The 23,580-nt window shown below is 46.1% G+C and overlaps 10 non-coding genes across 10 annotated transcripts; all 10 read right to left on the bottom strand.

Moving 5' to 3' along the window:
* Positions 1–684: 684 nt before the first annotated feature.
* On the bottom strand, positions 685–875 carry LOC130326385 (U2 spliceosomal RNA). The gene has a single exon (XR_008870992.1). It is a non-coding gene; the product is annotated as a U2 spliceosomal RNA (small nuclear RNA).
* Positions 876–2,967: 2,092 nt separating this feature from the next.
* On the bottom strand, positions 2,968–3,158 carry LOC130326384 (U2 spliceosomal RNA). Its single transcript, XR_008870991.1, has one exon. It is a non-coding gene; the product is annotated as a U2 spliceosomal RNA (small nuclear RNA).
* A 2,087-nt stretch (positions 3,159–5,245) lies between these two features.
* Positions 5,246–5,436, bottom strand: LOC130326383 (U2 spliceosomal RNA). The gene has a single exon (XR_008870990.1). It is a non-coding gene; the product is annotated as a U2 spliceosomal RNA (small nuclear RNA).
* Positions 5,437–7,523: 2,087 nt separating this feature from the next.
* Positions 7,524–7,714, bottom strand: LOC130326380 (U2 spliceosomal RNA). The gene has a single exon (XR_008870987.1). It is a non-coding gene; the product is annotated as a U2 spliceosomal RNA (small nuclear RNA).
* Positions 7,715–9,815: 2,101 nt separating this feature from the next.
* On the bottom strand, positions 9,816–10,006 carry LOC130326382 (U2 spliceosomal RNA). The gene has a single exon (XR_008870989.1). It is a non-coding gene; the product is annotated as a U2 spliceosomal RNA (small nuclear RNA).
* Positions 10,007–12,095: 2,089 nt separating this feature from the next.
* Positions 12,096–12,286, bottom strand: LOC130326381 (U2 spliceosomal RNA). The gene has a single exon (XR_008870988.1). It is a non-coding gene; the product is annotated as a U2 spliceosomal RNA (small nuclear RNA).
* Positions 12,287–14,375: 2,089 nt separating this feature from the next.
* Positions 14,376–14,566, bottom strand: LOC130326393 (U2 spliceosomal RNA). The gene has a single exon (XR_008870998.1). It is a non-coding gene; the product is annotated as a U2 spliceosomal RNA (small nuclear RNA).
* Positions 14,567–16,655: 2,089 nt separating this feature from the next.
* LOC130326392 (U2 spliceosomal RNA) lies at positions 16,656–16,846 on the bottom strand. Its single transcript, XR_008870997.1, has one exon. It is a non-coding gene; the product is annotated as a U2 spliceosomal RNA (small nuclear RNA).
* Positions 16,847–18,938: 2,092 nt separating this feature from the next.
* On the bottom strand, positions 18,939–19,129 carry LOC130326391 (U2 spliceosomal RNA). The gene has a single exon (XR_008870996.1). It is a non-coding gene; the product is annotated as a U2 spliceosomal RNA (small nuclear RNA).
* Positions 19,130–21,225: 2,096 nt separating this feature from the next.
* On the bottom strand, positions 21,226–21,416 carry LOC130326390 (U2 spliceosomal RNA). The gene has a single exon (XR_008870995.1). It is a non-coding gene; the product is annotated as a U2 spliceosomal RNA (small nuclear RNA).
* Positions 21,417–23,580: the final 2,164 nt, after the last annotated feature.

Genomic DNA, 23,580 nt, shown 5'->3' with positions numbered 1-23,580 from the left:
CCTTCTGATGCATCAGGTAGGTGCACAATAGCATAGCCTAACCCTCTGTACTTTGGTCTATATTGATGCGGGACATAGACAGCCAGCTGATGACCAATCCATTAGTGCAATGGATGGCTGGAAGCATTTGTCTTTGCCTTTGCAATACCACAGAAGCAATGCATGGTCAATGTACAGCAATGACACACCTGTGTGAACAGCCAGGAGACCCCCCCCCCCCCATGTTATGTTACATAGTTACATAGTTAGTACGGTCGAAAAAAGACATATGTCCATCACGTTCAACCAGGGAATTAAGGGGTAGGGGTGTGGCGCGATATTGGGGAAGGGATGAGATTTTATATTTCTTCATAAGCATTAATCTTATTTTGTCAATTAGGAACATTCAGCACCCACCCGCTATCAAGGCAGCTGCCTATCATGTCATGCCCTACCTGCACAGGTGTGCTGGCTACTCAAATGATCCAATTAAGGAGGCCATTTAGTCAGCAGCAGCAGAAGTCCTGTGCCTGGACGCTCCAACAGGGGCCAGACACAAGCAGAAGCAGAAGCAGCAGAAGCAGCAGCAGCACCACCTTTTGTTTTTTGGCTGCAGCAGCAGCAAGGCCCACAGGGCTGGCTAGCTGGCTAGCCAGCAAGCAGGTAGCAATGAAAGTAGGAATCTTTCTTTTTAACCCTGTAAGGGGGTGGTGCACTGTACCCGAAGATACTGCCATATCGGGTCAATGCATAGGGCGACGGAAGCAAGCTTCGAAATCGGCCCCCGTTCTCAAAAATCCATTTAATATATGGTCCCCAGATAGGGGACGTATCAGATATTAAACTGATAAGAACAGATACTACACTTGATCTTAGCCAAAAGGCCGAGAAGCGATAACCGTGAAAGGGGCGGGCCCAACAAGGTCCCCTTCATGGGCACTATCACTGCTTGCTGTCAGGGAGGCTGCCAGACAATTTTCCATGCACACTCTGGGCTGGGGGGCAGTCAACCACCAGTACACACAGCAGAACCTAAACCCATACCATTATTGCTAAGCAGCAAGACAGGGGCCCATTGCACTCCCACGGGGCCTTTTTAAATGCAATCCATAACCCGGATTTGCCAGGAACCCTTCTTACTCCTCCTACTTGCATGTGACACTGGGCTTAGGATCTGCATAGGAAACACACACACAAGCACACACCTACCTTTGTTGCCTGCAGATGCCTCCTTGGCTGTCCCCAAACGGTATCAAACCAACACCCACGGGAAGCTGTAAGCATAGAGGACATGCCTGCACCCCATTGGACTTACCTGTGTGGGTTAAATCCGGGTTATTTGACAACCTATGGCGGTGATGGTTCTGCTCAGGCAGAGCAGTGCTGATGCTCCTCATAAAGCTGTCGCTGCTGTGAAGGTTCTAGGTGACATCACAAATCCCTATGGTTACATACACAACAAAGCTGGGTTGTTGTTGTTTACACTCTGCAAGGCCTGTGGAAGTGAGTGACATCATAGCACTGTAGTTCTGAGGGTTCTAGATGGATGCAACAATCTCCTGTTGCTTCTATGAAGGCCATAATAGACGACATCACCAAACAGCTCCATAGTCACATACACAGCAAAGGAGAGATGTTGTTTACACCTAGTGATGTCAGTGGTATTGAGTGACATCACAGCACAGTGCTAAGGCTCCTGGGCCTGGACACAGCAGCGGCTGCAATATCTCAACGGAGAATACGTTTATATATATGTGTGTGTGTGCGCGTATATATATATATATATATATATATATATATATATATATATATATATATTTCTCCGCCGAAATCACTTTTAAACCCATTTCCACCTTTTTTTCCCTTCTCTTCCTCTTACTTTTTTTTCACGTTTTTTTACGTTTTTCTCCTTTTCGCCTCTTTTCTGGGCGTATTATTCTTCTTTTTCTTCTTTTTTTTCGTCTAATGCATACCCCATCAGTGCAGCAATGCTTATTCAATACCGCCAGCAGATGGAGACACTGGGGGATAATTTTCTAAGGATTTATACTGATTTTTCCTGTCTGAATTTGTCGCACAGAAAGTTGCAGGCCAAATATGTGTGACATTTCTGCGACTTTAGCTTCTAGAGCATTTTTACAACATTATACATAGGTGCTGAATACATAAAAAGCGACTGTTCAGCGACAGACAAGTCGCATCGGCTGAAAGTAGGCCAGAATGTCAGTCCATGTTGGAGCAGGTTTAGATACAGTCTAAAGTATAGATCTCAAAGTCTGTGCACAGAATTTAGCAAGGGCCTCGCACCTTCTGATGCATCAGGTAGGTGCACAATAGCATAGCCTAACCCTCTGTACTTTGGTCTATATTGATGCGGGACATAGACAGCCAGCTGATGACCAATCCATTAGTGCAATGGATGGCTGGAAGCATTTGTCTTTGCCTTTGCAATACCACAGAAGCAATGCATGGTCAATGTACAGCAATGACACACCTGTGTGAACAGCCAGGAGACCCCCCCCCCCATGTTATGTTACATAGTTACATAGTTAGTACGGTCGAAAAAAGACATATGTCCATCACGTTCAACCAGGGAATTAAGGGGTAGGGGTGTGGCGCGATATTGGGGAAGGGATGAGATTTTATATTTCTTCATAAGCATTAATCTTATTTTGTCAATTAGGAACATTCAGCACCCACCCGCTATCAAGGCAGCTGCCTATCATGTCATGCCCTACCTGCACAGGTGTGCTGGCTACTCAAATGATCCAATTAAGGAGGCCATTTAGTCAGCAGCAGCAGAAGTCCTGTGCCTGGACGCTCCAACAGGGGCCAGACACAAGCAGAAGCAGAAGCAGCAGAAGCAGCAGCAGCACCACCTTTTGTTTTTTGGCTGCAGCAGCAGCAAGGCCCACAGGGCTGGCTAGCTGGCTAGCCAGCAAGCAGGTAGCAATGAAAGTAGGAATCTTTCTTTTTAACCCTGTAAGGGGGTGGTGCACTGTACCCGAAGATACTGCCATATCGGGTCAATGCATAGGGCGACGGAAGCAAGCTTCGAAATCGGCCCCCGTTCTCAAAAATCCATTTAATATATGGTCCCCAGATAGGGGACGTATCAGATATTAAACTGATAAGAACAGATACTACACTTGATCTTAGCCAAAAGGCCGAGAAGCGATAACCGTGAAAGGGGCGGGCCCAACAAGGTCCCCTTCATGGGCACTATCACTGCTTGCTGTCAGGGAGGCTGCCAGACAATTTTCCATGCACACTCTGGGCTGGGGGGCAGTCAACCACCAGTACACACAGCAGAACCTAAACCCATACCATTATTGCTAAGCAGCAAGACAGGGGCCCATTGCACTCCCACGGGGCCTTTTTAAATGCAATCCATAACCCGGATTTGCCAGGAACCCTTCTTACTCCTCCTACTTGCATGTGACACTGGGCTTAGGATCTGCATAGGAAACACACACACAAGCACACACCTACCTTTGTTGCCTGCAGATGCCTCCTTGGCTGTCCCCAAACGGTATCAAACCAACACCCACGGGAAGCTGTAAGCATAGAGGACATGCCTGCACCCCATTGGACTTACCTGTGTGGGTTAAATCCGGGTTATTTGACAACCTATGGCGGTGATGGTTCTGCTCAGGCAGAGCAGTGCTGATGCTCCTCATAAAGCTGTCGCTGCTGTGAAGGTTCTAGGTGACATCACAAATCCCTATGGTTACATACACAACAAAGCTGGGTTGTTGTTGTTTACACTCTGCAAGGCCTGTGGAAGTGAGTGACATCATAGCACTGTAGTTCTGAGGGTTCTAGATGGATGCAACAATCTCCTGTTGCTTCTATGAAGGCCATAATAGACGACATCACCAAACAGCTCCATAGTCACATACACAGCAAAGGAGAGATGTTGTTTACACCTAGTGATGTCAGTGGTATTGAGTGACATCACAGCACAGTGCTAAGGCTCCTGGGCCTGGACACAGCAGCGGCTGCAATATCTCAACGGAGAATACGTTTATATATATGTGTGTGTGTGCGCGTATATATATATATATATATATATATATATATATATATATATATTTCTCCGCCGAAATCACTTTTAAACCCATTTCCACCTTTTTTTCCCTTCTCTTCCTCTTACTTTTTTTTCACGTTTTTTTACGTTTTTCTCCTTTTCGCCTCTTTTCTGGGCGTATTATTCTTCTTTTTCTTCTTTTTTTTCGTCTAATGCATACCCCATCAGTGCAGCAATGCTTATTCAATACCGCCAGCAGATGGAGACACTGGGGGATAATTTTCTAAGGATTTATACTGATTTTTCCTGTCTGAATTTGTCGCACAGAAAGTTGCAGGCCAAATATGTGTGACATTTCTGCGACTTTAGCTTCTAGAGCATTTTTACAACATTATACATAGGTGCTGAATACATAAAAAGCGACTGTTCAGCGACAGACAAGTCGCATCGGCTGAAAGTAGGCCAGAATGTCAGTCCATGTTGGAGCAGGTTTAGATACAGTCTAAAGTATAGATCTCAAAGTCTGTGCACAGAATTTAGCAAGGGCCTCGCACCTTCTGATGCATCAGGTAGGTGCACAATAGCATAGCCTAACCCTCTGTACTTTGGTCTATATTGATGCGGGACATAGACAGCCAGCTGATGACCAATCCATTAGTGCAATGGATGGCTGGAAGCATTTGTCTTTGCCTTTGCAATACCACAGAAGCAATGCATGGTCAATGTACAGCAATGACACACCTGTGTGAACAGCCAGGAGACCCCCCCCCCCCATGTTATGTTACATAGTTACATAGTTAGTACGGTCGAAAAAAGACATATGTCCATCACGTTCAACCAGGGAATTAAGGGGTAGGGGTGTGGCGCGATATTGGGGAAGGGATGAGATTTTATATTTCTTCATAAGCATTAATCTTATTTTGTCAATTAGGAACATTCAGCACCCACCCGCTATCAAGGCAGCTGCCTATCATGTCATGCCCTACCTGCACAGGTGTGCTGGCTACTCAAATGATCCAATTAAGGAGGCCATTTAGTCAGCAGCAGCAGAAGTCCTGTGCCTGGACGCTCCAACAGGGGCCAGACACAAGCAGAAGCAGAAGCAGCAGAAGCAGCAGCAGCACCACCTTTTGTTTTTTGGCTGCAGCAGCAGCAAGGCCCACAGGGCTGGCTAGCTGGCTAGCCAGCAAGCAGGTAGCAATGAAAGTAGGAATCTTTCTTTTTAACCCTGTAAGGGGGTGGTGCACTGTACCCGAAGATACTGCCATATCGGGTCAATGCATAGGGCGACGGAAGCAAGCTTCGAAATCGGCCCCCGTTCTCAAAAATCCATTTAATATATGGTCCCCAGATAGGGGACGTATCAGATATTAAACTGATAAGAACAGATACTACACTTGATCTTAGCCAAAAGGCCGAGAAGCGATAACCGTGAAAGGGGCGGGCCCAACAAGGTCCCCTTCATGGGCACTATCACTGCTTGCTGTCAGGGAGGCTGCCAGACAATTTTCCATGCACACTCTGGGCTGGGGGGCAGTCAACCACCAGTACACACAGCAGAACCTAAACCCATACCATTATTGCTAAGCAGCAAGACAGGGGCCCATTGCACTCCCACGGGGCCTTTTTAAATGCAATCCATAACCCGGATTTGCCAGGAACCCTTCTTACTCCTCCTACTTGCATGTGACACTGGGCTTAGGATCTGCATAGGAAACACACACACAAGCACACACCTACCTTTGTTGCCTGCAGATGCCTCCTTGGCTGTCCCCAAACGGTATCAAACCAACACCCACGGGAAGCTGTAAGCATAGAGGACATGCCTGCACCCCATTGGACTTACCTGTGTGGGTTAAATCCGGGTTATTTGACAACCTATGGCGGTGATGGTTCTGCTCAGGCAGAGCAGTGCTGATGCTCCTCATAAAGCTGTCGCTGCTGTGAAGGTTCTAGGTGACATCACAAATCCCTATGGTTACATACACAACAAAGCTGGGTTGTTGTTGTTTACACTCTGCAAGGCCTGTGGAAGTGAGTGACATCATAGCACTGTAGTTCTGAGGGTTCTAGATGGATGCAACAATCTCCTGTTGCTTCTATGAAGGCCATAATAGACGACATCACCAAACAGCTCCATAGTCACATACACAGCAAAGGAGAGATGTTGTTTACACCTAGTGATGTCAGTGGTATTGAGTGACATCACAGCACAGTGCTAAGGCTCCTGGGCCTGGACACAGCAGCGGCTGCAATATCTCAACGGAGAATACGTTTATATATATGTGTGTGTGTGCGCGTATATATATATATATATATATATATATATATATATATATATATTTCTCCGCCGAAATCACTTTTAAACCCATTTCCACCTTTTTTTCCCTTCTCTTCCTCTTACTTTTTTTTCACGTTTTTTTACGTTTTTCTCCTTTTCGCCTCTTTTCTGGGCGTATTATTCTTCTTTTTCTTCTTTTTTTTCGTCTAATGCATACCCCATCAGTGCAGCAATGCTTATTCAATACCGCCAGCAGATGGAGACACTGGGGGATAATTTTCTAAGGATTTATACTGATTTTTCCTGTCTGAATTTGTCGCACAGAAAGTTGCAGGCCAAATATGTGTGACATTTCTGCGACTTTAGCTTCTAGAGCATTTTTACAACATTATACATAGGTGCTGAATACATAAAAAGCGACTGTTCAGCGACAGACAAGTCGCATCGGCTGAAAGTAGGCCAGAATGTCAGTCCATGTTGGAGCAGGTTTAGATACAGTCTAAAGTATAGATCTCAAAGTCTGTGCACAGAATTTAGCAAGGGCCTCGCACCTTCTGATGCATCAGGTAGGTGCACAATAGCATAGCCTAACCCTCTGTACTTTGGTCTATATTGATGCGGGACATAGACAGCCAGCTGATGACCAATCCATTAGTGCAATGGATGGCTGGAAGCATTTGTCTTTGCCTTTGCAATACCACAGAAGCAATGCATGGTCAATGTACAGCAATGACACACCTGTGTGAACAGCCAGGAGACCCCCCCCCCCCATGTTATGTTACATAGTTACATAGTTAGTACGGTCGAAAAAAGACATATGTCCATCACGTTCAACCAGGGAATTAAGGGGTAGGGGTGTGGCGCGATATTGGGGAAGGGATGAGATTTTATATTTCTTCATAAGCATTAATCTTATTTTGTCAATTAGGAACATTCAGCACCCACCCGCTATCAAGGCAGCTGCCTATCATGTCATGCCCTACCTGCACAGGTGTGCTGGCTACTCAAATGATCCAATTAAGGAGGCCATTTAGTCAGCAGCAGCAGAAGTCCTGTGCCTGGACGCTCCAACAGGGGCCAGACACAAGCAGAAGCAGAAGCAGCAGAAGCAGCAGCAGCACCACCTTTTGTTTTTTGGCTGCAGCAGCAGCAAGGCCCACAGGGCTGGCTAGCTGGCTAGCCAGCAAGCAGGTAGCAATGAAAGTAGGAATCTTTCTTTTTAACCCTGTAAGGGGATGGTGCACTGTACCCGAAGATACTGCCATATCGGGTCAATGCATAGGGCGACGGAAGCAAGCTTCGAAATCGGCCCCCGTTCTCAAAAATCCATTTAATATATGGTCCCCAGATAGGGGACGTATCAGATATTAAACTGATAAGAACAGATACTACACTTGATCTTAGCCAAAAGGCCGAGAAGCGATAACCGTGAAAGGGGCGGGCCCAACAAGGTCCCCTTCATGGGCACTATCACTGCTTGCTGTCAGGGAGGCTGCCAGACAATTTTCCATGCACACTCTGGGCTGGGGGGCAGTCAACCACCAGTACACACAGCAGAACCTAAACCCATACCATTATTGCTAAGCAGCAAGACAGGGGCCCATTGCACTCCCACGGGGCCTTTTTAAATGCAATCCATAACCCGGATTTGCCAGGAACCCTTCTTACTCCTCCTACTTGCATGTGACACTGGGCTTAGGATCTGCATAGGAAACACACACACAAGCACACACCTACCTTTGTTGCCTGCAGATGCCTCCTTGGCTGTCCCCAAACGGTATCAAACCAACACCCACGGGAAGCTGTAAGCATAGAGGACATGCCTGCACCCCATTGGACTTACCTGTGTGGGTTAAATCCGGGTTATTTGACAACCTATGGCGGTGATGGTTCTGCTCAGGCAGAGCAGTGCTGATGCTCCTCATAAAGCTGTCGCTGCTGTGAAGGTTCTAGGTGACATCACAAATCCCTATGGTTACATACACAACAAAGCTGGGTTGTTGTTGTTTACACTCTGCAAGGCCTGTGGAAGTGAGTGACATCATAGCACTGTAGTTCTGAGGGTTCTAGATGGATGCAACAATCTCCTGTTGCTTCTATGAAGGCCATAATAGACGACATCACCAAACAGCTCCATAGTCACATACACAGCAAAGGAGAGATGTTGTTTACACCTAGTGATGTCAGTGGTATTGAGTGACATCACAGCACAGTGCTAAGGCTCCTGGGCCTGGACACAGCAGCGGCTGCAATATCTCAACGGAGAATACGTTTATATATATGTGTGTGTGTGCGCGTATATATATATATATATATATATATATATATATATATATATATATATATATATATATTTCTCCGCCGAAATCACTTTTAAACCCATTTCCACCTTTTTTTCCCTTCTCTTCCTCTTACTTTTTTTTCACGTTTTTTTACGTTTTTCTCCTTTTCGCCTCTTTTCTGGGCGTATTATTCTTCTTTTTCTTCTTTTTTTTCGTCTAATGCATACCCCATCAGTGCAGCAATGCTTATTCAATACCGCCAGCAGATGGAGACACTGGGGGATAATTTTCTAAGGATTTATACTGATTTTTCCTGTCTGAATTTGTCGCACAGAAAGTTGCAGGCCAAATATGTGTGACATTTCTGCGACTTTAGCTTCTAGAGCATTTTTACAACATTATACATAGGTGCTGAATACATAAAAAGCGACTGTTCAGCGACAGACAAGTCGCATCGGCTGAAAGTAGGCCAGAATGTCAGTCCATGTTGGAGCAGGTTTAGATACAGTCTAAAGTATAGATCTCAAAGTCTGTGCACAGAATTTAGCAAGGGCCTCGCACCTTCTGATGCATCAGGTAGGTGCACAATAGCATAGCCTAACCCTCTGTACTTTGGTCTATATTGATGCGGGACATAGACAGCCAGCTGATGACCAATCCATTAGTGCAATGGATGGCTGGAAGCATTTGTCTTTGCCTTTGCAATACCACAGAAGCAATGCATGGTCAATGTACAGCAATGACACACCTGTGTGAACAGCCAGGAGACCCCCCCCCCCCATGTTATGTTACATAGTTACATAGTTAGTACGGTCGAAAAAAGACATATGTCCATCACGTTCAACCAGGGAATTAAGGGGTAGGGGTGTGGCGCGATATTGGGGAAGGGATGAGATTTTATATTTCTTCATAAGCATTAATCTTATTTTGTCAATTAGGAACATTCAGCACCCACCCGCTATCAAGGCAGCTGCCTATCATGTCATGCCCTACCTGCACAGGTGTGCTGGCTACTCAAATGATCCAATTAAGGAGGCCATTTAGTCAGCAGCAGCAGAAGTCCTGTGCCTGGACGCTCCAACAGGGGCCAGACACAAGCAGAAGCAGAAGCAGCAGAAGCAGCAGCAGCACCACCTTTTGTTTTTTGGCTGCAGCAGCAGCAAGGCCCACAGGGCTGGCTAGCTGGCTAGCCAGCAAGCAGGTAGCAATGAAAGTAGGAATCTTTCTTTTTAACCCTGTAAGGGGGTGGTGCACTGTACCCGAAGATACTGCCATATCGGGTCAATGCATAGGGCGACGGAAGCAAGCTTCGAAATCGGCCCCCGTTCTCAAAAATCCATTTAATATATGGTCCCCAGATAGGGGACGTATCAGATATTAAACTGATAAGAACAGATACTACACTTGATCTTAGCCAAAAGGCCGAGAAGCGATAACCGTGAAAGGGGCGGGCCCAACAAGGTCCCCTTCATGGGCACTATCACTGCTTGCTGTCAGGGAGGCTGCCAGACAATTTTCCATGCACACTCTGGGCTGGGGGGCAGTCAACCACCAGTACACACAGCAGAACCTAAACCCATACCATTATTGCTAAGCAGCAAGACAGGGGCCCATTGCACTCCCACGGGGCCTTTTTAAATGCAATCCATAACCCGGATTTGCCAGGAACCCTTCTTACTCCTCCTACTTGCATGTGACACTGGGCTTAGGATCTGCATAGGAAACACACACACAAGCACACACCTACCTTTGTTGCCTGCAGATGCCTCCTTGGCTGTCCCCAAACGGTATCAAACCAACACCCACGGGAAGCTGTAAGCATAGAGGACATGCCTGCACCCCATTGGACTTACCTGTGTGGGTTAAATCCGGGTTATTTGACAACCTATGGCGGTGATGGTTCTGCTCAGGCAGAGCAGTGCTGATGCTCCTCATAAAGCTGTCGCTGCTGTGAAGGTTCTAGGTGACATCACAAATCCCTATGGTTACATACACAACAAAGCTGGGTTGTTGTTGTTTACACTCTGCAAGGCCTGTGGAAGTGAGTGACATCATAGCACTGTAGTTCTGAGGGTTCTAGATGGATGCAACAATCTCCTGTTGCTTCTATGAAGGCCATAATAGACGACATCACCAAACAGCTCCATAGTCACATACACAGCAAAGGAGAGATGTTGTTTACACCTAGTGATGTCAGTGGTATTGAGTGACATCACAGCACAGTGCTAAGGCTCCTGGGCCTGGACACAGCAGCGGCTGCAATATCTCAACGGAGAATACGTTTATATATATGTGTGTGTGTGCGCGTATATATATATATATATATATATATATATATATATATATATATATTTCTCCGCCGAAATCACTTTTAAACCCATTTCCACCTTTTTTTCCCTTCTCTTCCTCTTACTTTTTTTTCACGTTTTTTTACGTTTTTCTCCTTTTCGCCTCTTTTCTGGGCGTATTATTCTTCTTTTTCTTCTTTTTTTTCGTCTAATGCATACCCCATCAGTGCAGCAATGCTTATTCAATACCGCCAGCAGATGGAGACACTGGGGGATAATTTTCTAAGGATTTATACTGATTTTTCCTGTCTGAATTTGTCGCACAGAAAGTTGCAGGCCAAATATGTGTGACATTTCTGCGACTTTAGCTTCTAGAGCATTTTTACAACATTATACATAGGTGCTGAATACATAAAAAGCGACTGTTCAGCGACAGACAAGTCGCATCGGCTGAAAGTAGGCCAGAATGTCAGTCCATGTTGGAGCAGGTTTAGATACAGTCTAAAGTATAGATCTCAAAGTCTGTGCACAGAATTTAGCAAGGGCCTCGCACCTTCTGATGCATCAGGTAGGTGCACAATAGCATAGCCTAACCCTCTGTACTTTGGTCTATATTGATGCGGGACATAGACAGCCAGCTGATGACCAATCCATTAGTGCAATGGATGGCTGGAAGCATTTGTCTTTGCCTTTGCAATACCACAGAAGCAATGCATGGTCAATGTACAGCAATGACACACCTGTGTGAACAGCCAGGAGACCCCCCCCCCCCATGTTATGTTACATAGTTACATAGTTAGTACGGTCGAAAAAAGACATATGTCCATCACGTTCAACCAGGGAATTAAGGGGTAGGGGTGTGGCGCGATATTGGGGAAGGGATGAGATTTTATATTTCTTCATAAGCATTAATCTTATTTTGTCAATTAGGAACATTCAGCACCCACCCGCTATCAAGGCAGCTGCCTATCATGTCATGCCCTACCTGCACAGGTGTGCTGGCTACTCAAATGATCCAATTAAGGAGGCCATTTAGTCAGCAGCAGCAGAAGTCCTGTGCCTGGACGCTCCAACAGGGGCCAGACACAAGCAGAAGCAGAAGCAGCAGAAGCAGCAGCAGCACCACCTTTTGTTTTTTGGCTGCAGCAGCAGCAAGGCCCACAGGGCTGGCTAGCTGGCTAGCCAGCAAGCAGGTAGCAATGAAAGTAGGAATCTTTCTTTTTAACCCTGTAAGGGGGTGGTGCACTGTACCCGAAGATACTGCCATATCGGGTCAATGCATAGGGCGACGGAAGCAAGCTTCGAAATCGGCCCCCGTTCTCAAAAATCCATTTAATATATGGTCCCCAGATAGGGGACGTATCAGATATTAAACTGATAAGAACAGATACTACACTTGATCTTAGCCAAAAGGCCGAGAAGCGATAACCGTGAAAGGGGCGGGCCCAACAAGGTCCCCTTCATGGGCACTATCACTGCTTGCTGTCAGGGAGGCTGCCAGACAATTTTCCATGCACACTCTGGGCTGGGGGGCAGTCAACCACCAGTACACACAGCAGAACCTAAACCCATACCATTATTGCTAAGCAGCAAGACAGGGGCCCATTGCACTCCCACGGGGCCTTTTTAAATGCAATCCATAACCCGGATTTGCCAGGAACCCTTCTTACTCCTCCTACTTGCATGTGACACTGGGCTTAGGATCTGCATAGGAAACACACACACAAGCACACACCTACCTTTGTTGCCTGCAGATGCCTCCTTGGCTGTCCCCAAACGGTATCAAACCAACACCCACGGGAAGCTGTAAGCATAGAGGACATGCCTGCACCCCATTGGACTTACCTGTGTGGGTTAAATCCGGGTTATTTGACAACCTATGGCGGTGATGGTTCTGCTCAGGCAGAGCAGTGCTGATGCTCCTCATAAAGCTGTCGCTGCTGTGAAGGTTCTAGGTGACATCACAAATCCCTATGGTTACATACACAACAAAGCTGGGTTGTTGTTGTTTACACTCTGCAAGGCCTGTGGAAGTGAGTGACATCATAGCACTGTAGTTCTGAGGGTTCTAGATGGATGCAACAATCTCCTGTTGCTTCTATGAAGGCCATAATAGACGACATCACCAAACAGCTCCATAGTCACATACACAGCAAAGGAGAGATGTTGTTTACACCTAGTGATGTCAGTGGTATTGAGTGACATCACAGCACAGTGCTAAGGCTCCTGGGCCTGGACACAGCAGCGGCTGCAATATCTCAACGGAGAATACGTTTATATATATGTGTGTGTGTGCGCGTATATATATATATATATATATATATATATATATATATATATATATTTCTCCGCCGAAATCACTTTTAAACCCATTTCCACCTTTTTTTCCCTTCTCTTCCTCTTACTTTTTTTTCACGTTTTTTTACGTTTTTCTCCTTTTCGCCTCTTTTCTGGGCGTATTATTCTTCTTTTTCTTCTTTTTTTTCGTCTAATGCATACCCCATCAGTGCAGCAATGCTTATTCAATACCGCCAGCAGATGGAGACACTGGGGGATAATTTTCTAAGGATTTATACTGATTTTTCCTGTCTGAATTTGTCGCACAGAAAGTTGCAGGCCAAATATGTGTGACATTTCTGCGACTTTAGCTTCTAGAGCATTTTTACAACATTATACATAGGTGCTGAATACATAAAAAGCGACTGTTCAGCGACAGACAAGTCGCATCGGCTGAAAGTAGGCCAGAATGTCAGTCCATGTTGGAGCAGGTTTAGATACAGTCTAAAGTATAGATCTCAAAGTCTGTGCACAGAATTTAGCAAGGGCCTCGCACCTTCTGATGCATCAGGTAGGTGCACAATAGCATAGCCTAACCCTCTGTACTTTGGTCTATATTGATGCGGGACATAGACAGCCAGCTGATGACCAATCCATTAGTGCAATGGATGGCTGGAAGCATTTGTCTTTGCCTTTGCAATACCACAGAAGCAATGCATGGTCAATGTACAGCAATGACACACCTGTGTGAACAGCCAGGAGACCCCCCCCCCCCATGTTATGTTACATAGTTACATAGTTAGTACGGTCGAAAAAAGACATATGTCCATCACGTTCAACCAGGGAATTAAGGGGTAGGGGTGTGGCGCGATATTGGGGAAGGGATGAGATTTTATATTTCTTCATAAGCATTAATCTTATTTTGTCAATTAGGAACATTCAGCACCCACCCGCTATCAAGGCAGCTGCCTATCATGTCATGCCCTACCTGCACAGGTGTGCTGGCTACTCAAATGATCCAATTAAGGAGGCCATTTAGTCAGCAGCAGCAGAAGTCCTGTGCCTGGACGCTCCAACAGGGGCCAGACACAAGCAGAAGCAGAAGCAGCAGAAGCAGCAGCAGCACCACCTTTTGTTTTTTGGCTGCAGCAGCAGCAAGGCCCACAGGGCTGGCTAGCTGGCTAGCCAGCAAGCAGGTAGCAATGAAAGTAGGAATCTTTCTTTTTAACCCTGTAAGGGGGTGGTGCACTGTACCCGAAGATACTGCCATATCGGGTCAATGCATAGGGCGACGGAAGCAAGCTTCGAAATCGGCCCCCGTTCTCAAAAATCCATTTAATATATGGTCCCCAGATAGGGGACGTATCAGATATTAAACTGATAAGAACAGATACTACACTTGATCTTAGCCAAAAGGCCGAGAAGCGATAACCGTGAAAGGGGCGGGCCCAACAAGGTCCCCTTCATGGGCACTATCACTGCTTGCTGTCAGGGAGGCTGCCAGACAATTTTCCATGCACACTCTGGGCTGGGGGGCAGTCAACCACCAGTACACACAGCAGAACCTAAACCCATACCATTATTGCTAAGCAGCAAGACAGGGGCCCATTGCACTCCCACGGGGCCTTTTTAAATGCAATCCATAACCCGGATTTGCCAGGAACCCTTCTTACTCCTCCTACTTGCATGTGACACTGGGCTTAGGATCTGCATAGGAAACACACACACAAGCACACACCTACCTTTGTTGCCTGCAGATGCCTCCTTGGCTGTCCCCAAACGGTATCAAACCAACACCCACGGGAAGCTGTAAGCATAGAGGACATGCCTGCACCCCATTGGACTTACCTGTGTGGGTTAAATCCGGGTTATTTGACAACCTATGGCGGTGATGGTTCTGCTCAGGCAGAGCAGTGCTGATGCTCCTCATAAAGCTGTCGCTGCTGTGAAGGTTCTAGGTGACATCACAAATCCCTATGGTTACATACACAACAAAGCTGGGTTGTTGTTGTTTACACTCTGCAAGGCCTGTGGAAGTGAGTGACATCATAGCACTGTAGTTCTGAGGGTTCTAGATGGATGCAACAATCTCCTGTTGCTTCTATGAAGGCCATAATAGACGACATCACCAAACAGCTCCATAGTCACATACACAGCAAAGGAGAGATGTTGTTTACACCTAGTGATGTCAGTGGTATTGAGTGACATCACAGCACAGTGCTAAGGCTCCTGGGCCTGGACACAGCAGCGGCTGCAATATCTCAACGGAGAATACGTTTATATATATGTGTGTGTGTGCGCGTATATATATATATATATATATATATATATATATATATATATATATTTCTCCGCCGAAATCACTTTTAAACCCATTTCCACCTTTTTTTCCCTTCTCTTCCTCTTACTTTTTTTTCACGTTTTTTTACGTTTTTCTCCTTTTCGCCTCTTTTCTGGGCGTATTATTCTTCTTTTTCTTCTTTTTTTTCGTCTAATGCATACCCCATCAGTGCAGCAATGCTTATTCAATACCGCCAGCAGATGGAGACACTGGGGGATAATTTTCTAAGGATTTATACTGATTTTTCCTGTCTGAATTTGTCGCACAGAAAGTTGCAGGCCAAATATGTGTGACATTTCTGCGACTTTAGCTTCTAGAGCATTTTTACAACATTATACATAGGTGCTGAATACATAAAAAGCGACTGTTCAGCGACAGACAAGTCGCATCGGCTGAAAGTAGGCCAGAATGTCAGTCCATGTTGGAGCAGGTTTAGATACAGTCTAAAGTATAGATCTCAAAGTCTGTGCACAGAATTTAGCAAGGGCCTCGCACCTTCTGATGCATCAGGTAGGTGCACAATAGCATAGCCTAACCCTCTGTACTTTGGTCTATATTGATGCGGGACATAGACAGCCAGCTGATGACCAATCCATTAGTGCAATGGATGGCTGGAAGCATTTGTCTTTGCCTTTGCAATACCACAGAAGCAATGCATGGTCAATGTACAGCAATGACACACCTGTGTGAACAGCCAGGAGACCCCCCCCCCCCATGTTATGTTACATAGTTACATAGTTAGTACGGTCGAAAAAAGACATATGTCCATCACGTTCAACCAGGGAATTAAGGGGTAGGGGTGTGGCGCGATATTGGGGAAGGGATGAGATTTTATATTTCTTCATAAGCATTAATCTTATTTTGTCAATTAGGAACATTCAGCACCCACCCGCTATCAAGGCAGCTGCCTATCATGTCATGCCCTACCTGCACAGGTGTGCTGGCTACTCAAATGATCCAATTAAGGAGGCCATTTAGTCAGCAGCAGCAGAAGTCCTGTGCCTGGACGCTCCAACAGGGGCCAGACACAAGCAGAAGCAGAAGCAGCAGAAGCAGCAGCAGCACCACCTTTTGTTTTTTGGCTGCAGCAGCAGCAAGGCCCACAGGGCTGGCTAGCTGGCTAGCCAGCAAGCAGGTAGCAATGAAAGTAGGAATCTTTCTTTTTAACCCTGTAAGGGGGTGGTGCACTGTACCCGAAGATACTGCCATATCGGGTCAATGCATAGGGCGACGGAAGCAAGCTTCGAAATCGGCCCCCGTTCTCAAAAATCCATTTAATATATGGTCCCCAGATAGGGGACGTATCAGATATTAAACTGATAAGAACAGATACTACACTTGATCTTAGCCAAAAGGCCGAGAAGCGATAACCGTGAAAGGGGCGGGCCCAACAAGGTCCCCTTCATGGGCACTATCACTGCTTGCTGTCAGGGAGGCTGCCAGACAATTTTCCATGCACACTCTGGGCTGGGGGGCAGTCAACCACCAGTACACACAGCAGAACCTAAACCCATACCATTATTGCTAAGCAGCAAGACAGGGGCCCATTGCACTCCCACGGGGCCTTTTTAAATGCAATCCATAACCCGGATTTGCCAGGAACCCTTCTTACTCCTCCTACTTGCATGTGACACTGGGCTTAGGATCTGCATAGGAAACACACACACAAGCACACACCTACCTTTGTTGCCTGCAGATGCCTCCTTGGCTGTCCCCAAACGGTATCAAACCAACACCCACGGGAAGCTGTAAGCATAGAGGACATGCCTGCACCCCATTGGACTTACCTGTGTGGGTTAAATCCGGGTTATTTGACAACCTATGGCGGTGATGGTTCTGCTCAGGCAGAGCAGTGCTGATGCTCCTCATAAAGCTGTCGCTGCTGTGAAGGTTCTAGGTGACATCACAAATCCCTATGGTTACATACACAACAAAGCTGGGTTGTTGTTGTTTACACTCTGCAAGGCCTGTGGAAGTGAGTGACATCATAGCACTGTAGTTCTGAGGGTTCTAGATGGATGCAACAATCTCCTGTTGCTTCTATGAAGGCCATAATAGACGACATCACCAAACAGCTCCATAGTCACATACACAGCAAAGGAGAGATGTTGTTTACACCTAGTGATGTCAGTGGTATTGAGTGACATCACAGCACAGTGCTAAGGCTCCTGGGCCTGGACACAGCAGCGGCTGCAATATCTCAACGGAGAATACGTTTATATATATGTGTGTGTGTGCGCGTATATATATATATATATATATATATATATATATATATATATATATATTTCTCCGCCGAAATCACTTTTAAACCCATTTCCACCTTTTTTTCCCTTCTCTTCCTCTTACTTTTTTTTCACGTTTTTTTACGTTTTTCTCCTTTTCGCCTCTTTTCTGGGCGTATTATTCTTCTTTTTCTTCTTTTTTTTCGTCTAATGCATACCCCATCAGTGCAGCAATGCTTATTCAATACCGCCAGCAGATGGAGACACTGGGGGATAATTTTCTAAGGATTTATACTGATTTTTCCTGTCTGAATTTGTCGCACAGAAAGTTGCAGGCCAAATATGTGTGACATTTCTGCGACTTTAGCTTCTAGAGCATTTTTACAACATTATACATAGGTGCTGAATACATAAAAAGCGACTGTTCAGCGACAGACAAGTCGCATCGGCTGAAAGTAGGCCAGAATGTCAGTCCATGTTGGAGCAGGTTTAGATACAGTCTAAAGTATAGATCTCAAAGTCTGTGCACAGAATTTAGCAAGGGCCTCGCACCTTCTGATGCATCAGGTAGGTGCACAATAGCATAGCCTAACCCTCTGTACTTTGGTCTATATTGATGCGGGACATAGACAGCCAGCTGATGACCAATCCATTAGTGCAATGGATGGCTGGAAGCATTTGTCTTTGCCTTTGCAATACCACAGAAGCAATGCATGGTCAATGTACAGCAATGACACACCTGTGTGAACAGCCAGGAGACCCCCCCCCCCCCATGTTATGTTACATAGTTACATAGTTAGTACGGTCGAAAAAAGACATATGTCCATCACGTTCAACCAGGGAATTAAGGGGTAGGGGTGTGGCGCGATATTGGGGAAGGGATGAGATTTTATATTTCTTCATAAGCATTAATCTTATTTTGTCAATTAGGAACATTCAGCACCCACCCGCTATCAAGGCAGCTGCCTATCATGTCATGCCCTACCTGCACAGGTGTGCTGGCTACTCAAATGATCCAATTAAGGAGGCCATTTAGTCAGCAGCAGCAGAAGTCCTGTGCCTGGACGCTCCAACAGGGGCCAGACACAAGCAGAAGCAGAAGCAGCAGAAGCAGCAGCAGCACCACCTTTTGTTTTTTGGCTGCAGCAGCAGCAAGGCCCACAGGGCTGGCTAGCTGGCTAGCCAGCAAGCAGGTAGCAATGAAAGTAGGAATCTTTCTTTTTAACCCTGTAAGGGGGTGGTGCACTGTACCCGAAGATACTGCCATATCGGGTCAATGCATAGGGCGACGGAAGCAAGCTTCGAAATCGGCCCCCGTTCTCAAAAATCCATTTAATATATGGTCCCCAGATAGGGGACGTATCAGATATTAAACTGATAAGAACAGATACTACACTTGATCTTAGCCAAAAGGCCGAGAAGCGATAACCGTGAAAGGGGCGGGCCCAACAAGGTCCCCTTCATGGGCACTATCACTGCTTGCTGTCAGGGAGGCTGCCAGACAATTTTCCATGCACACTCTGGGCTGGGGGGCAGTCAACCACCAGTACACACAGCAGAACCTAAACCCATACCATTATTGCTAAGCAGCAAGACAGGGGCCCATTGCACTCCCACGGGGCCTTTTTAAATGCAATCCATAACCCGGATTTGCCAGGAACCCTTCTTACTCCTCCTACTTGCATGTGACACTGGGCTTAGGATCTGCATAGGAAACACACACACAAGCACACACCTACCTTTGTTGCCTGCAGATGCCTCCTTGGCTGTCCCCAAACGGTATCAAACCAACACCCACGGGAAGCTGTAAGCATAGAGGACATGCCTGCACCCCATTGGACTTACCTGTGTGGGTTAAATCCGGGTTATTTGACAACCTATGGCGGTGATGGTTCTGCTCAGGCAGAGCAGTGCTGATGCTCCTCATAAAGCTGTCGCTGCTGTGAAGGTTCTAGGTGACATCACAAATCCCTATGGTTACATACACAACAAAGCTGGGTTGTTGTTGTTTACACTCTGCAAGGCCTGTGGAAGTGAGTGACATCATAGCACTGTAGTTCTGAGGGTTCTAGATGGATGCAACAATCTCCTGTTGCTTCTATGAAGGCCATAATAGACGACATCACCAAACAGCTCCATAGTCACATACACAGCAAAGGAGAGATGTTGTTTACACCTAGTGATGTCAGTGGTATTGAGTGACATCACAGCACAGTGCTAAGGCTCCTGGGCCTGGACACAGCAGCGGCTGCAATATCTCAACGGAGAATACGTTTATATATATGTGTGTGTGTGCGCGTATATATATATATATATATATATATATATATATATATCTATATATATATATTTCTCCGCCGAAATCACTTTTAAACCCATTTCCACCTTTTTTTCCCTTCTCTTCCTCTTACTTTTTTTTCACGTTTTTTTACGTTTTTCTCCTTTTCGCCTCTTTTCTGGGCGTATTATTCTTCTTTTTCTTCTTTTTTTTCGTCTAATGCATACCCCATCAGTGCAGCAATGCTTATTCAATACCGCCAGCAGATGGAGACACTGGGGGATAATTTTCTAAGGATTTATACTGATTTTTCCTGTCTGAATTTGTCGCACAGAAAGTTGCAGGCCAAATATGTGTGACATTTCTGCGACTTTAGCTTCTAGAGCATTTTTACAACATTATACATAGGTGCTGAATACATAAAAAGCGACTGTTCAGCGACAGACAAGTCGCATCGGCTGAAAGTAGGCCAGAATGTCAGTCCATGTTGGAGCAGGTTTAGATACAGTCTAAAGTATAGATCTCAAAGTCTGTGCACAGAATTTAGCAAGGGCCTCGCACCTTCTGATGCATCAGGTAGGTGCACAATAGCATAGCCTAACCCTCTGTACTTTGGTCTATATTGATGCGGGACATAGACAGCCAGCTGATGACCAATCCATTAGTGCAATGGATGGCTGGAAGCATTTGTCTTTGCCTTTGCAATACCACAGAAGCAATGCATGGTCAATGTACAGCAATGACACACCTGTGTGAACAGCCAGGAGACCCCCCCCCCCCCATGTTATGTTACATAGTTACATAGTTAGTACGGTCGAAAAAAGACATATGTCCATCACGTTCAACCAGGGAATTAAGGGGTAGGGGTGTGGCGCGATATTGGGGAAGGGATGAGATTTTATATTTCTTCATAAGCATTAATCTTATTTTGTCAATTAGGAACATTCAGCACCCACCCGCTATCAAGGCAGCTGCCTATCATGTCATGCCCTACCTGCACAGGTGTGCTGGCTACTCAAATGATCCAATTAAGGAGGCCATTTAGTCAGCAGCAGCAGAAGTCCTGTGCCTGGACGCTCCAACAGGGGCCAGACACAAGCAGAAGCAGAAGCAGCAGAAGCAGCAGCAGCACCACCTTTTGTTTTTTGGCTGCAGCAGCAGCAAGGCCCACAGGGCTGGCTAGCTGGCTAGCCAGCAAGCAGGTAGCAATGAAAGTAGGAATCTTTCTTTTTAACCCTGTAAGGGGGTGGTGCACTGTACCCGAAGATACTGCCATATCGGGTCAATGCATAGGGCGACGGAAGCAAGCTTCGAAATCGGCCCCCGTTCTCAAAAATCCATTTAATATATGGTCCCCAGATAGGGGACGTATCAGATATTAAACTGATAAGAACAGATACTACACTTGATCTTAGCCAAAAGGCCGAGAAGCGATAACCGTGAAAGGGGCGGGCCCAACAAGGTCCCCTTCATGGGCACTATCACTGCTTGCTGTCAGGGAGGCTGCCAGACAATTTTCCATGCACACTCTGGGCTGGGGGGCAGTCAACCACCAGTACACACAGCAGAACCTAAACCCATACCATTATTGCTAAGCAGCAAGACAGGGGCCCATTGCACTCCCACGGGGCCTTTTTAAATGCAATCCATAACCCGGATTTGCCAGGAACCCTTCTTACTCCTCCTACTTGCATGTGACACTGGGCTTAGGATCTGCATAGGAAACACACACACAAGCACACACCTACCTTTGTTGCCTGCAGATGCCTCCTTGGCTGTCCCCAAACGGTATCAAACCAACACCCACGGGAAGCTGTAAGCATAGAGGACATGCCTGCACCCCATTGGACTTACCTGTGTGGGTTAAATCCGGGTTATTTGACAACCTATGGCGGTGATGGTTCTGCTCAGGCAGAGCAGTGCTGATGCTCCTCATAAAGCTGTCGCTGCTGTGAAGGTTCTAGGTGACATCACAAATCCCTATGGTTACATACACAACAAAGCTGGGTTGTTGTTGTTTACACTCTGCAAGGCCTGTGGAAGTGAGTGACATCATAGCACTGTAGTTCTGAGGGTTCTAGATGGATGCAACAATCTCCTGTTGCTTCTATGAAGGCCATAATAGACGACATCACCAAACAGCTCCATAGTCACATACACAGCAAAGGAGAGATGTTGTTTACACCTAGTGATGTCAGTGGTATTGAGTGACATCACAGCACAGTGCTAAGGCTCCTGGGCCTGGACACAGCAGCGGCTGCAATATCTCAACGGAGAATACGTTTATATATATGTGTGTGTGTGCGCGTATATATATATATATATATATATATATATATATATATATATATCTCCGCCGAAATCACTTTTAAACCCATTTCCACCTTTTTTTCCCTTCTCTTCCTCTTACTTTTTTTTCACGTTTTTTTACGTTTTTCTCCTTTTCGCCTCTTTTCTGGGCGTATTATTCTTCTTTTTCTTCTTTTTTTTCGTCTAATGCATACCCCATCAGTGCAGCAATGCTTATTCAATACCGCCAGCAGATGGAGACACTGGGGGATAATTTTCTAAGGATTTATACTGATTTTTCCTGTCTGAATTTGTCGCACAGAAAGTTGCAGGCCAAATATGTGTGACATTTCTGCGACTTTAGCTTCTAGAGCATTTTTACAACATTATACATAGGTGCTGAATACATAAAAAGCGACTGTTCAGCGACAGACAAGTCGCATCGGCTGAAAGTAGGCCAGAATGTCAGTCCATGTTGGAGCAGGTTTAGATACAGTCTAAAGTATAGATCTCAAAGTCTGTGCACAGAATTTAGCAAGGGCCTCGCACCTTCTGATGCATCAGGTAGGTGCACAATAGCATAGCCTAACCCTCTGTACTTTGGTCTATATTGATGCGGGACATAGACAGCCAGCTGATGACCAATCCATTAGTGCAATGGATGGCTGGAAGCATTTGTCTTTGCCTTTGCAATACCACAGAAGCAATGCATGGTCAATGTACAGCAATGACACACCTGTGTGAACAGCCAGGAGACCCCCCCCCCCCATGTTATGTTACATAGTTACATAGTTAGTACGGTCGAAAAAAGACATATGTCCATCACGTTCAACCAGGGAATTAAGGGGTAGGGGTGTGGCGCGATATTGGGGAAGGGATGAGATTTTATATTTCTTCATAAGCATTAATCTTATTTTGTCAATTAGGAACATTCAGCACCCACCCGCTATCAAGGCAGCTGCCTATCATGTCATGCCCTACCTGCACAGGTGTGCTGGCTACTCAAATGATCCAATTAAGGAGGCCATTTAGTCAGCAGCAGCAGAAGTCCTGTGCCTGGACGCTCCAACAGGGGCCAGACACAAGCAGAAGCAGAAGCAGCAGAAGCAGCAGCAGCACCACCTTTTGTTTTTTGGCTGCAGCAGCAGCAAGGCCCACAGGGCTGGCTAGCTGGCTAGCCAGCAAGCAGGTAGCAATGAAAGTAGGAATCTTTCTTTTTAACCCTGTAAGGGGGTGGTGCACTGTACCCGAAGATACTGCCATATCGGGTCAATGCATAGGGCGACGGAAGCAAGCTTCGAAATCGGCCC

Source organism: Hyla sarda, unplaced genomic scaffold, assembly GCF_029499605.1.
Source record: "Hyla sarda isolate aHylSar1 unplaced genomic scaffold, aHylSar1.hap1 scaffold_2842, whole genome shotgun sequence".
NCBI lineage: Eukaryota > Metazoa > Chordata > Amphibia > Anura > Hylidae > Hyla > Hyla sarda.
The sequence above is the reverse complement of the archived record's forward strand: the minus strand, read 5'-3'. Positions and strand labels throughout refer to the sequence as shown.